The following is a 15,872-nucleotide window of genomic DNA, read 5'->3' on the forward strand; positions in this document are numbered from 1 at the left end:
CTTCTAAGATCTACGACAAACATATTACAGAATGGACGAAACCTCCCGTTGAAAAAAAAATGTAAAATAAAGACCCCATTCAAACCAACCAGTCGTCCGTGGGAAGGTCTGCCCAGCTTTGCCCTGTTTCCTCCCACCATAACTCTGGACGCCATTTTATAAGTGAAATATTATTGAGTACGGCGTGAAACACCCATCAAATAAGTAAAGTCAAATAAGTCAAACCAACCAGTATAAGCATACCCTTAGTCTGGCACTGACGCTCATAATATTAGTAAAACCTAAGACCCAGAATGTAAGCGAAAAAATAAGACTGTCTTTCAGTACCTTATGAAACCCAGCGTGTTACATACATTGTCAGGCTAACGGTTATAAACATTCTAACATGGCGATAGTACTAGTCGAGTAAGGGAACAGATTTCTACAGTGTAATTCCATTATTCCGCGATTGGACTTCTTTGGCGTTATCTGACAAATGATCGTGATGATAAGCTACAAGGTAATTAGATTGTCGAGATTTGCGTGGTCTCAATACAAGTCTAATTAGTCTGTTGCTATGACTAGGTCAATGTGACATTAAACGTGTAGAGGAACACCATGCCTTAATGATAGATAACCATGCAAATGTGATCAAGGGTTCGAATCTCGCGCATGTAACGTTATAATTTAGATACATTCAGTTGAAAGAAAAAACTTGTAACTTCTAACCTCTAAGTTGAAAGTAGAATTAATTAAAAACACACAAGACAACACCGATCTCCAGTCAAAGGAACTGGGTCTTGTGTGTAAGTTGTGTTGTAAGCTCAAGTTTTTGTGAAGGTATATTTTTTGCAAAAGTAGGATATGACGACCTTGGCCTCCAAGACATTTGTAGGTAAGACATTCGGTGCTATGAGCTTAGTCGCCAATGTAATGGCGTTTTCAAGAGGATACAAATTCCATTGACATTATTCCTCTATGCTTCAGAGTTATCACCAGATAAAACATTTATTTTTTTTTTTTATTTATTTATTTATTTGATGTTTTACACCGTACTCAAGAATATTTTACTTACACGACGCCGTCCAGTATTACGGTGGGAGGAAAGCGGGCTGAGCTCAGTGGAAACCCACGACCAACCGCAGGTTGGCCATATTATTACACAACGATATACAATAACTAAAATAATTACACTACATCTATCTTTATAATTAGATGACAAAATAATGGCCCAGCTTTTCCTATGGTATATACCAAAACATTATTGTCAAAGACCGACTCATTTACTTCTTTTTTCAATTAGATGCATTCCAGTCTGATGAAAGGCGACAATGTTATATATGTACTTGGCTACGTCCGGTTATGAAGGTAGCTCCATGTAAAAGCTATCACAACTGGCAATTCAAAGAACGATGTGAATGCGTATAAAGCCACACTCTGTAACAACGTACTTAACCATACCTGATCTGTGCGGCCGTCCATAATGGACACTTGACCTTTGTTACTTGTATGTGCGCGCATGGATACACGTGATGGAGATGTATGTCGTCTGCAAGCTGCACTAGGGATTTGCACTAAAAGCACGAAGTCAAACGGCACTGTGAGTTCACGAAAGCCCACTCGTCAAATGGTTTACCTGTTGTCAGATGCCATTACAACACCTTTCTTTGCTTAAAGGGCCATTGACACGGTTTACAAAATACCAAAAGTACATTACATCATAAAAATTCAAACCAACACATATATATACATAGCTTTTGCTTCGAATGAACTTTTTAGACTTTTATTGCGGCCAAGTAATGGAACGTCTAGGAAAATCTTCACCTTCGTGACAGGCCTATTTGTATAGTCAGATAGAAGAAATAACAAAGCAGATATTAGTTTTACGAACTGTAAGCCGTCACTAAAAGCGTAAATCTTGTCGGTTTCATTGCCTGTGTCCCTTTAAAGAATTGCTGTTCCTCAATAATTTTGTTTGCTCATCCACATGATTGCTCAACCACATGATTGCTCAACCACATGATTGACTAACCACATGATTGCTCATCCTTATGATTGCTCAACCACTTGATTGCTCAACCACATGATTGCTCATCCTCATGATTGCTCATCCTCATGATTGCTCAACCTCATGATTGCCCAACCACATGATTGCTCAACCTCATGATTGCTCAACCTCATGATTGCTCAACCTCATGATTGCTCAACCACATGATTCCTCAACCACATGATTCCTCAACCACATGAGTCCTCATCCTCATGATTGCTCAACCACATGATTGCTCAACCACCTGATTGCTCATGCTCATGATTGCTCATCCACATGATTGCTCATCCTCATGATTGCTCATCCTCATGATTGCTCAACCACATGATTGCTCATCCTCATGATTGCTCACCCTCATGTTTCATTCCTCCTTGTTTTTGGTATGGGTGCAGTACGTTTTGTGAATGGACACCTCTGCCACGTTCAATCGTGTCGGGCGGGTGTCGTTTTGACGCTGGAAAATGCGTGGTTAACATTACAATGTTGTATATAAGCGTTCGAGGTTTTAGTTCGAAGAAACTGTGCAGGTCTTGCTACGAGCGTCCAAACGATGACCTCAATAGTTCAACAAATATCTAATAGTTAGGGATGGGCGATGTGGACGGAAAATGTTGTAAGTGGGTGCATTTTGTTTTCCTTGACAAAAACTCCAGCATTACCTACCCATGCTTGGTAAAATATAGAAGATCGTCGACCAACAACAATAATTATCCTCTATAAAAAGAATAATGATTTTCTTCATAACCGAGTGATCATTTTTCGCTGGAGAACACCAATTATTGGCTAAACGATGACCTTAATAGCTCAACAAATATCGAATAGTTTATAAAAGAAGGAAACAAAAAAGGAAATATGACACTATGTACAGACCCTCTATTCTTCGGCACATTTTCGAGACCCTGTTATATGAACTCATCGGGGGGAAGACATAATGACGAAGGCTCAACGGCCGAGTTTTTCTTCAGAAAGTTATCATCCTAATGGTATTTACTTATTAATTTGTTGAATTTTTTTCTTGACAGTTGTTTAACGCCACAAAATAGGATGCGTTGGCGCGGTATTATTTTGCGTTAGTGCATTCCAGGGATCAAGGACTTCATCGCAAGATAATGCGGAAATAGATATTCGTTACCTCAAGACTCCTGATCAACTCTACCCTAGCACATAACCCCTCCCCACTCCCCACCCGCCATTATCTCTGCACAGACAGACATAACCGCAAATGTTTCGCTCTCCTTTGAAAATGAACTGTATAATAGCCTTGCCAAACGATCTGTGTAGGTATTTGCTATACACGCGATAGGATTTTCTCTTGGTTTGGTGCCAGTATATCTGACTCACATACATGGCAACGCTTTAGTGCGTTGTCACAACAACAAATCCACCGGTACTTTCGCAAACTACTCCAGATGCTTCTAACTGCATGTCGCGCCAGCACTCCACACCGTGCGGCTGCAATTAAAACTGTCCGTTTAGTTTGAAGGAGGTGACCGGTTTCTATTATCCATCATACAGTACAGCCAGTATCACATTTAACCTCTTGGGCTGTTTATTTAAGATGCTAAAGGCATAAATAGCCTATCGATTCCAGCCGATGCTAGAACAGCCTGGTGAAGTATGCAATTACCCGGAATTATGGATTATGCCAGTCAGATCTGTCAATGTCTGCAGTCACTCTGGGTGCAAAAGCCAACGATCGTGCTTATCGACTTTTGACTTACAACCATTACACGTGTAAACAATCAAGTAGAGTGCAGTATGTAAGTGTGTACCGGCCAAAGTGTAACGAAGATTATTTTTAAGTCGCGACAAAAATATATACTAAACAGCGACAATTACATGTGCAAGTAAGTGCTAATTACCGAAAGAACTCGTCCGGGTCAACACACAATACATCCCAAATAGAAAAGCCGCTTGTTTGACCCAATTAGGAACTATTTGTCAGCCCAGTGTAATGGTTTAGCGGCTCGTTATCAGTTGACCAGAGTTCAATACCAAACATAGGTGACGTAAAACATTTTAAGCCCGGCAGTACTTTCCTCGCTTGTTGCTCAGCGTAAAGATTGCGGTAAAGCATCGATCGGCACGAGATCGTCGTGGAGTCCATACATGTGAACGTACGTATAAACAGATCGTGTGTCTTGGGCATAGCACTGTTAGATTTGTTTATCTAACCGTTGCTTAACACCATATTTCACTTATATGAAGGCTATTAGTTACATGATGCAGCAATTTATTTATTTATTTATTTATTTAATTGGTGTTTTACGCCATACTCAAGAATGTTTCACTTATACGATGGATGATGGAAACCCACGACCATCCGCAGGTTGCTGAAGACCTTCCCACGCACGGCCGGAGAGGAAGCCAGCATGAGCTGGACTTGGACTAACAGCGACCGCATTGATAACAGACTCCTGGGCCATTACACTGTGCTAGCGCGCTAACCGGCTGAGCCACGGACCCCCTTCCCCCCACCCCCCAGGAATGTAAGGCGTAAACCATTGAACGGTAAGTTACTGAAAAACTTGCTTACTTATGACCTACAGATATGTTCACCATTCCAGAAAAACAAGAGGTCTTAAACCACTGACCTTTGGTAAGTTATTGACAAACTTTCTTACCTGTGGCGTATAGATATGCTCAACATTGCAAGAAGACAAGATGTCTTCAAAGAAAGTCTACATAAAAAGCACCGCGAGCGTTGTGGACCGCTTATTGCCATCAAGGTCTCACGAATGTGGTACTGCCTTTCACAACATGTCTACTCAGAGCAATGGATGGAGTGAGTGAGTGAGTGCTTGGGGTTTAACGTCGTGCTTAACAATTTTTCGTCATATGACGACGAAGGAATCCTTAGAGTGCATGTAATGTGCCTCCTTGTTGCAGCGCGGATTTCCACCGAGATAAAAGATTTCCTCTTTTATCTTGTGCTGCTTTACCGGGACGCTTTACCGAAGGCAAATAAGCTGCCCTGCCCGAGGCATTATACTGATACGGGTCAACCAGTGGTTGCACTATTCCCTTCATGCTGAACGCCAAAAGCGGAAGTTAAACTTCCTCTTTTAAGGTCTTACGTGTGACTCGACCCAGGATTGACCCTGGATCTACTGCTCCCGAAGCGGATCCAATGGAGGGACGTGGCCACACTTAGACAAGTCTGTCCGAGCGGTGTACAATTTTCTGTAGAGAGTTATAGTTTCTTTGTAGTTCCACTCGTAAAACAAGTGAGTAGATCACAGCCACTCTAGTGTGGCATCCGACAATGGCATGTTTTTGCAAAGCTTGTTCAGGCATGTGTTATTTCCATGTGTTATTGCATTTGCCTCGGCTATAAATTATAATGCACGCATAGCCTTAGATTATACGAATATCCATTACCATGTAAAACAGCATAAGTATAGTTTTCCTAAGATTTTGGTTGAAAGCGGATGTTGTTAAAAAAATATCAGCAATGGACCATGAACGAATAACAAATATATCGATCCACGAAAACCACTGTGATTGACAACTACTGGACAAAATACTTATCGGTGTTTTGTCAAACATTATTAGCTTTTTCGCCATCCATCCAGGAGCTCGGCAAAAACCAGTCTTATGCTATAACGGAAAACCATGGCATGGGTATAAGAAGTTCTGGGGAAATCAATAGCCTATTGGAAGGACAAACAATTGGAGACGAGGCCACCTCAATGAATATCCCTCCAGGCTACACTCTCCCCATCTTTACGTAATCTTAGTAACCCGCTTCATTCCCGGTCGGTTGTAGCCCCGTGGCAATTCTGTTATAAAGCCGGCTATCTCAAAGAGCAGAAGCCATCATTACGTGTATCTGGCAATTTCGACTTCATCATTGCTCACTCCCCCTTTTTTCTTTCTTCTTCTTTTATACCCCCCCCCCCCTCTCCCTCCGTGCATCTGAGTCTTACTACGTCACCATGTTAGAAACCTACAACTGTCACGTAGAACAGCATCGTTCCTCCAAACCAAATGATAAAGCCGTCGTGAAATGACTTAGGGTTGGTTACCCTGACAGAAACGTCGAGTTATTTGCCGGTACCGTGCACAGGATTACTCGCTACATGAATGGTTACGAAAAATTAAAAAAAAAAAAAATTATTTTAGAAACCACAATTTTGATTATTGTTTTTCAATCTTCCTGAATTTATGAATGGCTTTAAAAGCAGGATTTTTAAAATAGAACTTTCTGTCCTCTTTATGCTGACAAAAATGAATTTCGGGAAGTTTAAAAAAGTATGCATAATAAACAGATAAATTACATTGACTAAACAGTGAGATGCATTTCTCATTTTTTTCAGTCGTCCGAACCGGCCCAGATAGTACAGTTCGTAGAGCGTCCGCTTCGGGAGAGGTAGGTCCGGGGTTAATCATAGGTCGAGTCACACCTATGACTTTAAAAGAGGAACTTGTAACGTCGTCGCCTGGCGTTCAGCATGAAGGGGATAGTGCAACGACTGGTTGACCCGTATCAGTATAATGGGTCGGACGGGGCCACTTACTTGGCTTCGGTAAATCGCCTCAGTGAAACAGCTCTAGATAAAAGAGCGGTGGAAATCCATCCTGCAACAAGGAGGCACTTTACATGTGTTGTAAGGACTCCTTCGTCGTCATATGACCGTCACCCCGAAGCACTCACTCACTCATTTTCTTTCTGCGAAGAAAAATTTCCACAAAAAGCAATTTTCCTATAATTCAAAAGGACACTTCGACAAAACAACCAAATAAACGCATAATACATCTGAAGTGAATTTTTAATGCGATAAATTACAACGGGTTTATATGTCATAACATTGCAAGCCCAATTCAAGAGAAGTCGAGCTATACGGGATGAGCGCGTGAAAAGAGTAAAACTATTCGGAAACATAACGTAAAACCATTCATACAACAGGTATACTTGCCCTGCAAACCAATCAATATTAATCCAGAAACGCGAAGATTATTGTGTTGGGCAATTCATCTGTGCACAAATGAAATTGTACGATACTGCAGACAAGTAAGATGCACATTAATTTATCTTTATATGCAGGACGACTAAAACTGACGATTTCAAGTGAATGACCTCATTGTGCTGTTGGCTTGAAATAGATGTAAAACTAGTTTCATACCACTAGATGCTAATTCCATCACCCCCACCCTTCTCCCCCACCCCATCCACATTTTTATTCAGAAAGTACCACTCTTTTCATCCCCATTGTGAAACCAACAAATTATCAACAGCGTAGAGAATTTCACAAACCATATCTCGCCGTCATAGCAGATATCGATTTGCAAACATGCAGGTAGCATACGCGGATATTCCGTGCTGAGCTTTGACCTGTCACGTGTGCGAGTGGAAAGACCGATGCCTAATTAGTGACCAGTGAGAGAAAATTATAGGATGTCGATATACAAGTCATTGGGCAGTATGGCGATGTCCGGGCTTTGTCATGCACGCTAATTATAACGGTAGACATAGGTGAGATGGGCAGAATAACTGGACCTTTGTTCTCAAAACAATCTAATCATAAATGTCCCTTTCGGGAAGGATTTCGGCTCAAAAATGTTTTGTACGAATCCTGTAGAGTTGGAATGAGATTGACCAGGTGGGTGGGACATCATCCTTGCCTCCAACCATGTCATTTTACACATCAGTCCAGAATCGGAGGTAACTACCATCTTTACCCAGAGCATTTAAATTTTCAGAAAACAAAAAATGGTACAATAGATCATGCTGTTACAACAAACTATTGTGGCACATATGACTGACTTGTCATGTTATTCCAACAGAATACTTTTATTGGTGCTCGGGCCTCATTACCCAAAAGCAATGACCCAGGAGACTGTCACCAATGTAGTCGCTGTGAGTTCAAGCCCAGCTCATGCTGGCTTCCTCTCCGGCCGTACGTAGGAAGGTCAGCTACCAACCTCCAGATAGTCGTTGGTTCTCCCGAGCCCGGTTTTTTTTTTCACCATGATGCTGGCCACCGTCGGTTGAGTGAAATATTCTTCAGTTTGGCGTAAAACAATAAATAAATAAATACAGTTTTATTGATGTACCTGGGCATTCTGTTGTCCGTATCATGATATTATTAGGCGGTAACATAAGTCATTCTAACATCACTCGGAAATCATCATAGCATTATGTTAAGTTTAACAGATTCGTTCTTAAATAGAATATAATTATATATAATTACAGTATAGAGAGTAAAACCACAGCAGCGACAACAGTGTGATAGCTGGCAAATTGTCACACGTAAGCGGTGAAATACGGCCACTTGTCAGCTTGAAGTCTGTTCCACAAAGCAATTGGAGGCCACGTCAATTGTAATTTCCTTGGCGACATAAGCGATTATTTGGAATGGTGTGGTTAAAATTGATTCCTATGTTGAAAGGAGACCTAGCTTACACAGAAGCTTTATTGCAGCTCCGTATACTACAAAATAAGCTGTATTCAGTTTTACCTCCATACCTTATATTTATTTCTTGTCTGATTGGATGTTTTGCGCCGTACTCAAGAATAGTCCAGTCATACATGCACGGCGGTGGCCAGCAATATGTGTGTGAGATGGGGGGGGGGGGGGGGTAAACCGGGTAGAGGGGGGACACTCATGATCCATCTGCATGTTACTGGCAGACTATGATTACCCTGGACGGTATACTGGATGACAGACAGCGTAACACATGCGCCACCTGTTCCTACTGATATACAGTGGTGTATTATGGAAGGCATAGACGTCATCGGCAGCATGATTATAGGGTCACTCGAACTCTGCTCGGTTTACTCCAACCATTATGCTGGCCGCCGTAGTATAAGTGAAGTATACTTAGTTCGGCGTAAAACACCAGTCAAATAAATAAATAAATAAAGGGTGACTTAAATATGCCAGCGCGCTAAAGCCTTAACAGCCTCCATTGCATACAAAGTTAATTAAGACATGTCCAATACGTTTAAAACAAACCTTGTAGTCAGAAACCTTAAACAAAAACCAGTCAAGAGAACGGTTTCATTCTCATGGAAGGATCAGGTGTGGCGACAAGACTGCTTGTCTGTTCCCGGAATTGTTGCAGTTGTATTGTATGGCCATAAACAAAATCATTTTTAGTTTTAGTTTTATAAGTCGAAAAACATTACGATAAAATATCAGTCACGTTAATTCGTTATAGGGCGATACAGTAATCTGTCTCATAAAATACTGTAAATCAACATAAGTTTTGTCGCAGGTGGCTTTTTTTAAATTAAAATACCCCCGTCAGGTGATTTATGAGAAAGGCCGTGAGAAATTTGCGTCAGAAACGACATACCAGTAAGTGAGGCGTCTATGGCGTCCATTAATTCCAGTAGTGACGTCTGTCACAGGCGCGCAACCTTAGACAAAAGTTCCAACGTATTAGCAACAGACGACTGTTATGTGTGTCTGTATTTACACTGAAGCATGTCGTTTCGTCCACATTAAGAATCATCAATGACTCCTCCGTTTGAGAAGGAGTTTAATAAATGTATCTGCGCGTGATCTGTATCCTTTGAAAAGTTAAGTATTTTACGATTGATTTACAATTATCAACGATAAATACTTGCAACAACAGCCTATGACAATTTCTCCATTATCGGATATTCACTTCAGTTTAGAAAATAAATCTGTCTCTCTGAATGGTATTTAACATAGCATACTCAAAAATAATTTCACATTTACCATGGAATCCAGTATTATGGTGGGAGGAAACTGGACTGGGAAACCCTTTACCATCTGCAGATTGTTGACAGGCATCACGACTTACCACGGGAGAGGAAGCCATCCTTGAACTTACAGCGACCGCATTGGGGGAAATCTGATATAGATGACAAATATCCGGCAACACGAATTAATTCTGTGCAAAAACAAATAATAAATCAGTCAGAAGTGGTTGTCTTATTATGAAAGTTTGATTAAATGTTAGTTGTTTGTATGTCGTCTTGTCTTGATTAATGTCGTGATAATATCATGGCAAGGTTTTCAGTTTGGTAAGACAAACGTTTGTGAACAGAATTACACGCAATCAAGGAACGTCTTGTCAACATCAAAGAACGTGACATGGCTACTTGCTAGAGTCCTCAATGATTAGTGGTCGAGATGACAGAAGAGACAGCATAAAGGTGTGGTACATTCCATTCACAAGTTGCGCAGGAATGACGTTAGCCAAACGTAGCGTTAATAACACTGGAAGCTTTATCTGGGGTACAGCTGGATATAAATAACAGGCCTGAGAAGCTTGGATGACGGACTATTTATCAAGATGAGAGGTCATGACGGCAGGTGCGGAATTATTAACAGGATATATATACACAAAGAAAAATTTCAGGAAAAAAGTAGTACCAAATCTATTTTGTCGCAATATGAATTTAAACTTATTTCCGCGTTATTCTGTTCGTTTATTCATTCATTTGATTTATTTATTCATTTGATAGATGTTTTACGCCGTACGCAAGAATATTTCACTCATATGACGGTGGCCATTATTATGGTGGGAGGAAATCGGACAGAGCTTGGGGGAAAACCCACGACCTTCTGCAGGTTGCTTAAAGACTTTCCAATGTGCGGCCGGAGAGGAAGCCAAACATGGGCTGAACGAACTCACGGCGGAGGCATATATGAGAGGCGTCTGGGTCATTGCGCCACAGTGGCGTGCTAACTCCCTCGGCCATGGAGGGAAACCCTCTCACCCAGCTTTCCCACTGTTATTCTGTTGCAAGACTGCCCATAAGACGTTACCACAAAGGCTTGAATGAACAATAGACTACACGGTTTAGGGCTGAGTTACTTCAAAATGTTCACTTTCCCCACGGACAGCCTGTTGGGCATTGTATTAGACAAGGACATAGCTGAAGGAGGATGGTACAACAAAAAGAGTAAAAACCGCCAACAGAAACTGAACTAAGAGATACACCTTTCAGTGAACCCATAAAGCCGACCCATGTAATCAGGGATGGATTCGAACTCAGAACTTCATTGGTTATAGGTCCGCGGTCTCCAGAAAAAGAAATCGCCAAAAGGCTGTGCTAATGGTTTTTTAACATGCATCTGTAGTCCTTTATCACAACCTAATGATCGTTTAAGGCCACGTAGGTTACACTGAATTTGTACATATATTTATGTATTCAGAACGAACCATGTTAATTATATAATTCGTGAACTAAATGAACTGAAATGAACTTGTTTGTGTGTATCAAAAGTACGAAAACAGTTTGCCACAGGTCGGTGGTTTAATCAGGCCATTCACGTTTCCTACGCCCATAAACCTGACTGTCAACAATCATATCAATAAATAAATAAATAAATAGTTCTGTCACATGCAAAATGTAAGGAGGTGGTAAACATTACATTATGTTGTAGGCCAATACATCGGTTCCATTTCTCCACAAGCAACACACCTAATGCAACTGTTGTTCAATGCATTTCCATATTGCTGGGCAAATTTACCATCTGCCGTGACACGTTGAATGGCTTGGATGCAATTGAGCAGAAACACGACTGTCATAACAGATATGGTTACGTGTAAATCAAACAGGTGTTACCATGAATCCGTTATAGTTATGAAACTGTCACCGATAAGTGCAATAGGTTTCAATACACAGTCGTACGTTGTCGGCTTTGGAAACTCATATTCCGTACGGTGGTGTGTTGGGTACAGCTTACTTCTACAGACTTTTAATAATACTCTCCAACACGCAGTTGTCCTTATGAGCGAAGACCATTGACACGGTCGACCGGTGAATTTCACTCACTCCACGGGTCATTGAGCGCGACTATGAGATATAAGTGAGATAAGTCGATGGAATAGATTATCTCACACAGGCCAAGGTTCCAGCTGCGTGCACGTAATGCGTGTTGTGCATGTCCGATTTCACGCAGACATAAATAACTGCGCAAACTCAAGCGATAACGCACGCGGACAAGGCAATTGCTGTGTGTGTGGGATATCGCTTGGGGAGTTCTACGCCCGTAACAGCGCTGACCGCGCGCTATTAAGTGGCATTTATTTCTATACAGTGGGATATTTAATTAATAAATGCATAACAGAAGTCACGCAAAGTGTGTAATGTCGTACTGTTACATTGATTATCTTGTAATTACAGCAAAAGTCAGGATAAAATTTATTGTCATTCACATCTGATTGTGATAACAGTTTCATGCAAAAAGGTAATGAGCGCATGCTATTTGACGTGGCGTTGCCAGCCCATGAAACTCTTGACCTTTCTGAAGCATTTAAAGGTTTATAGAGTTATTTCCCTGGACAGTTTTTCACCAATGACACCAATAAACAAATGGCATAGCAGAGCTTAAGAAGGTCAGAAATATTATCGCAACTACTTCGACAAAAATATTATTCCACACACGGAAATCAATAGCGATAGCTTATGCTGTTGAAGAAAGGATTACGCAATTCCGCAAATTTTAATCAAGGACGTGTTTATCTATTTATGTTGATGACATGCTTAACAATAGTAAATCTCTGACCAACTTTCCCCGCGCGGCATACTCAACTTTCGTGGCACATGGCGCATATTACACGAACCTCAGGCAATCTAATAAAACACTTACAACATACAGAGTGAACACAGGACAGCAACGACACCGTGATAGTTGGCAAATGGTCACATGTAACCGGCGAAATCCGCACTCAGTTGAGCTGGCTTATGGTTTTATTCTAACTGTTCGTGTATATGGTTAAAATGTAACAACCTCAGCACCGTGAGGAAGTAAGCCTGTGAAAGAGAGCCGACCATTCAGGCTGAGTTTGAGCCAACACTCCGTGTGTTCTATTTATTTATTTGATTAGTGTTTTACGCTGTTCTCAAGAATATTTCACTTATACGACTACGGCCAGCATTATGGCTGGAGGAAACCGGGCAGGGTCCGGGGAAAAGGTAGCTGACTGACCTTTCCACCTACGGCCGGAGAGGAAGACAGTATGAGCTGGACTCACAGCGACGGCATTGGTGAGAGGCTCCTGGGTCACCGTGGGTTCTAAATCCTGGTTCCTGGTAAAGAGCTGATTATATGAAAAGACTGACATCGCCAGCGGTCCACTGCCGTTTGGCCACGGTGAATATGAAAAGTTTTCAGCTTTGCCGACCACCACCGGTATGCTACGTCATGCAAACACACGAGTCGCCGGTTCTGGCTATCCGGTGTCGTCTGTTGGGTGTATGAGAAACACACCTAACATTTCATAGTCACCTCTAACTACCCTTCCCCTTTCTCCAAAATCACCAGTATAAAATATTTTCTGCTTATTTTCTCTGCCTTCGCTCATCCAGTATTGCGAGAGAAGGGTGGATATCACGTGAATAGATAACATGATTCGACTTCAGTATCTAATGTACATTATGTATGAATATTCTTATTTATCTATTTATTTATTTATTTATTTGATTTGTGTTTTACACTGTCAGCCGGACTCAAGAATATTTCACTTATACGACGCCGGCCAGCGTTATTATAGGAGAAAACCGAACTGAGCCATCCACAGGCTGCTGACAGGCCTCCCAACGTACGACCGGAGAGAAAGAACTGGACTTGAACTCACAGCGACGGCAGTGGTTAAGGACTTTTGGGCCAATGCCCTGGGTTGGCACACTAAGCACCTCGGCCACGGAGACAGCAGTCTACGTATATATCAGTATTGTTAAATTTACTAAATCTTTACTAACTTCTCTCTTAAACATCGAAATGATATCAAGCAAATCTAAATATACCTGCAATTAGTCTTTGATATAAAGTATTGTGTTAGGGACAACTATACATGAATAAAAACTATGCATGCATAAAACAAGAACGATCTTTACGATCTTAATGAAACGATTATCACAAGTTAGATAATTAGATCAAATTCTATGACTTGGACAGTTGTTGGAACAACCATTGTGTCCGTGGGTTAACTGTCACCGATGGGACTGAGATGTCTAATGCTACAGGCAAATCAAATGGGTTGATGCCAAATACTCAAAAAACTGAAATAACCCACTCGAACTAACATCTGGAAAACTCAAAACTCATTGGCTAAAAAGGAAATACATTGACTGCGATAATTGATTTGCACACGCTTTTCTTTTATACTAAGGCTTGTTTTTTTTTTCACAGGCTGAGTTTGATTTTATTACTCGTTGTGTATGAACGTCTTGTTTTTGAAATAATGCGTGGATACAATCCTTGAACTGGTTTCCCCTCTGACAAAACTATACTTATTGCAATGTCCTATTTTAGCCGATTATTATTATACAGCAGACAACCCAGTTGTCTTCTGAAATACGATATGGTTTTCAAAACCATGTGTCATCTGTTGCATTTTTACTCTTTAAGGGTTGGAGGTGAGAAAGAGTAAATTAGCCTCATACGATAAAGCCATTATGCTTCACAGTAGTACGTAACGCCACGAACAATGTAGGTTAGTTTTTTTCCCTCAGAACGCCTATGCCCTATTTTCAGTACCATTTAATTCCTTACATGGATTTCCCGTTCAGAAACTGGTTGATCACATCTAAAGACCACTGTTTATACGTTGAGTTTCAGTTTTAATACTCTCACCAAAGCGATAACTGTGAGTTCAAGTGAGGCTCATGCTGGCTTCCTCTCCGGCCGTATGTGGGAAGGTCAGTCAACAACCTGCGGATGTTCGTGGCTTCCCTCAGGCGTTTCCCGGTTTCGTCCCACCAGAATGCTGGGCGCCGTCGTATAAGTGAAATATCCTTGAGTAAGGCGTAAAACACCAAACAAATCTAACAAATCAGTTTTAAAATGGGTGGTCAGGCTGGTAAGATTGGAGAAAGAAACATTGTTTATACTCTGGTTTTCCGTTCAGAAAAGGTGTAGTGTTTTCTAAAAATAACTTGTTTTCCACTCAGAGAAACGCATGGTCCTTTCTATAAATTCCATACAGAAAGGTTGAGGTCTGTTATGAAAACTAAAGTTTACATGCGGGCTTTTCATTCTGAGAGGAAATTGTCTGTTCTAGAAATCAGCTTTTAATGTATGGGTTTGCCATTCACAAACAGTGTAGTCTCCGTTCACTTCCACATCTATCCATTTTAAGTAGCAGTCCTGATCCTATTATGGAAAACGCACAAAAGTTGGCCTCTGTAATTTCGTTGTCCTGGATACACGTGCCAGATGTGAAGGTCATTTCCGGCACGCTTCCGACCAGAAAGATGTTTGACTGGCAAAATTTGCTTCAAACAATGCCACGCCTGGAAAGATTGGATCACTGGGCAGATGTTGTTAATAGATGACCTGTACAGTCGGAAGCGGGCATCCTAGCCGAAGTTACGTAATTCTGTTCGCATAAGATGACTCCGGTAAAGGACTCGTGCAGTGCTCTACCAGATCCTCTTACGTGACTCTCGTGACAAACGTGAACAAGCGCTGAAGGAAACAAATAAGGGAAGTCCTATTTAACAACATTCTGCAGGCTTCAAATTTAAATCCTTTGCAACACGCTATCCTCAACAAAATGATATGATCGTATGCTTCATTTACAGAAGACTTTTTATTTGAAACTCATAATAATCACACTTCCGTTGGGCAATGTTGGGGAAATACATCCCATTCAGTATATCACAAATGCGTATCCTGACATCCCACACTTATTTATTTATTTATTTATTTATTTATTTATTTGAGGGCTTTCGTGGTTCAGTTGGTTAGCACGCTAGCGCACCATAATGACCCTGGGGCCTCTCACCAATGCGGTCGCTGTGAGTTCAAGTCCAGCTCATGCTGGCTTCCTATCCGGCCGTACGTTGGAAGGTCTGGCTGCAACCTGCGGATGGTCGTAGATTTCCCCCGGGCTCTGCCCGGTTTCCTCCCACCAT

Source organism: Liolophura sinensis, chromosome 2 (assembly GCF_032854445.1).
Source record: "Liolophura sinensis isolate JHLJ2023 chromosome 2, CUHK_Ljap_v2, whole genome shotgun sequence".
Taxonomy (NCBI): domain Eukaryota; kingdom Metazoa; phylum Mollusca; class Polyplacophora; order Chitonida; family Chitonidae; genus Liolophura; species Liolophura sinensis.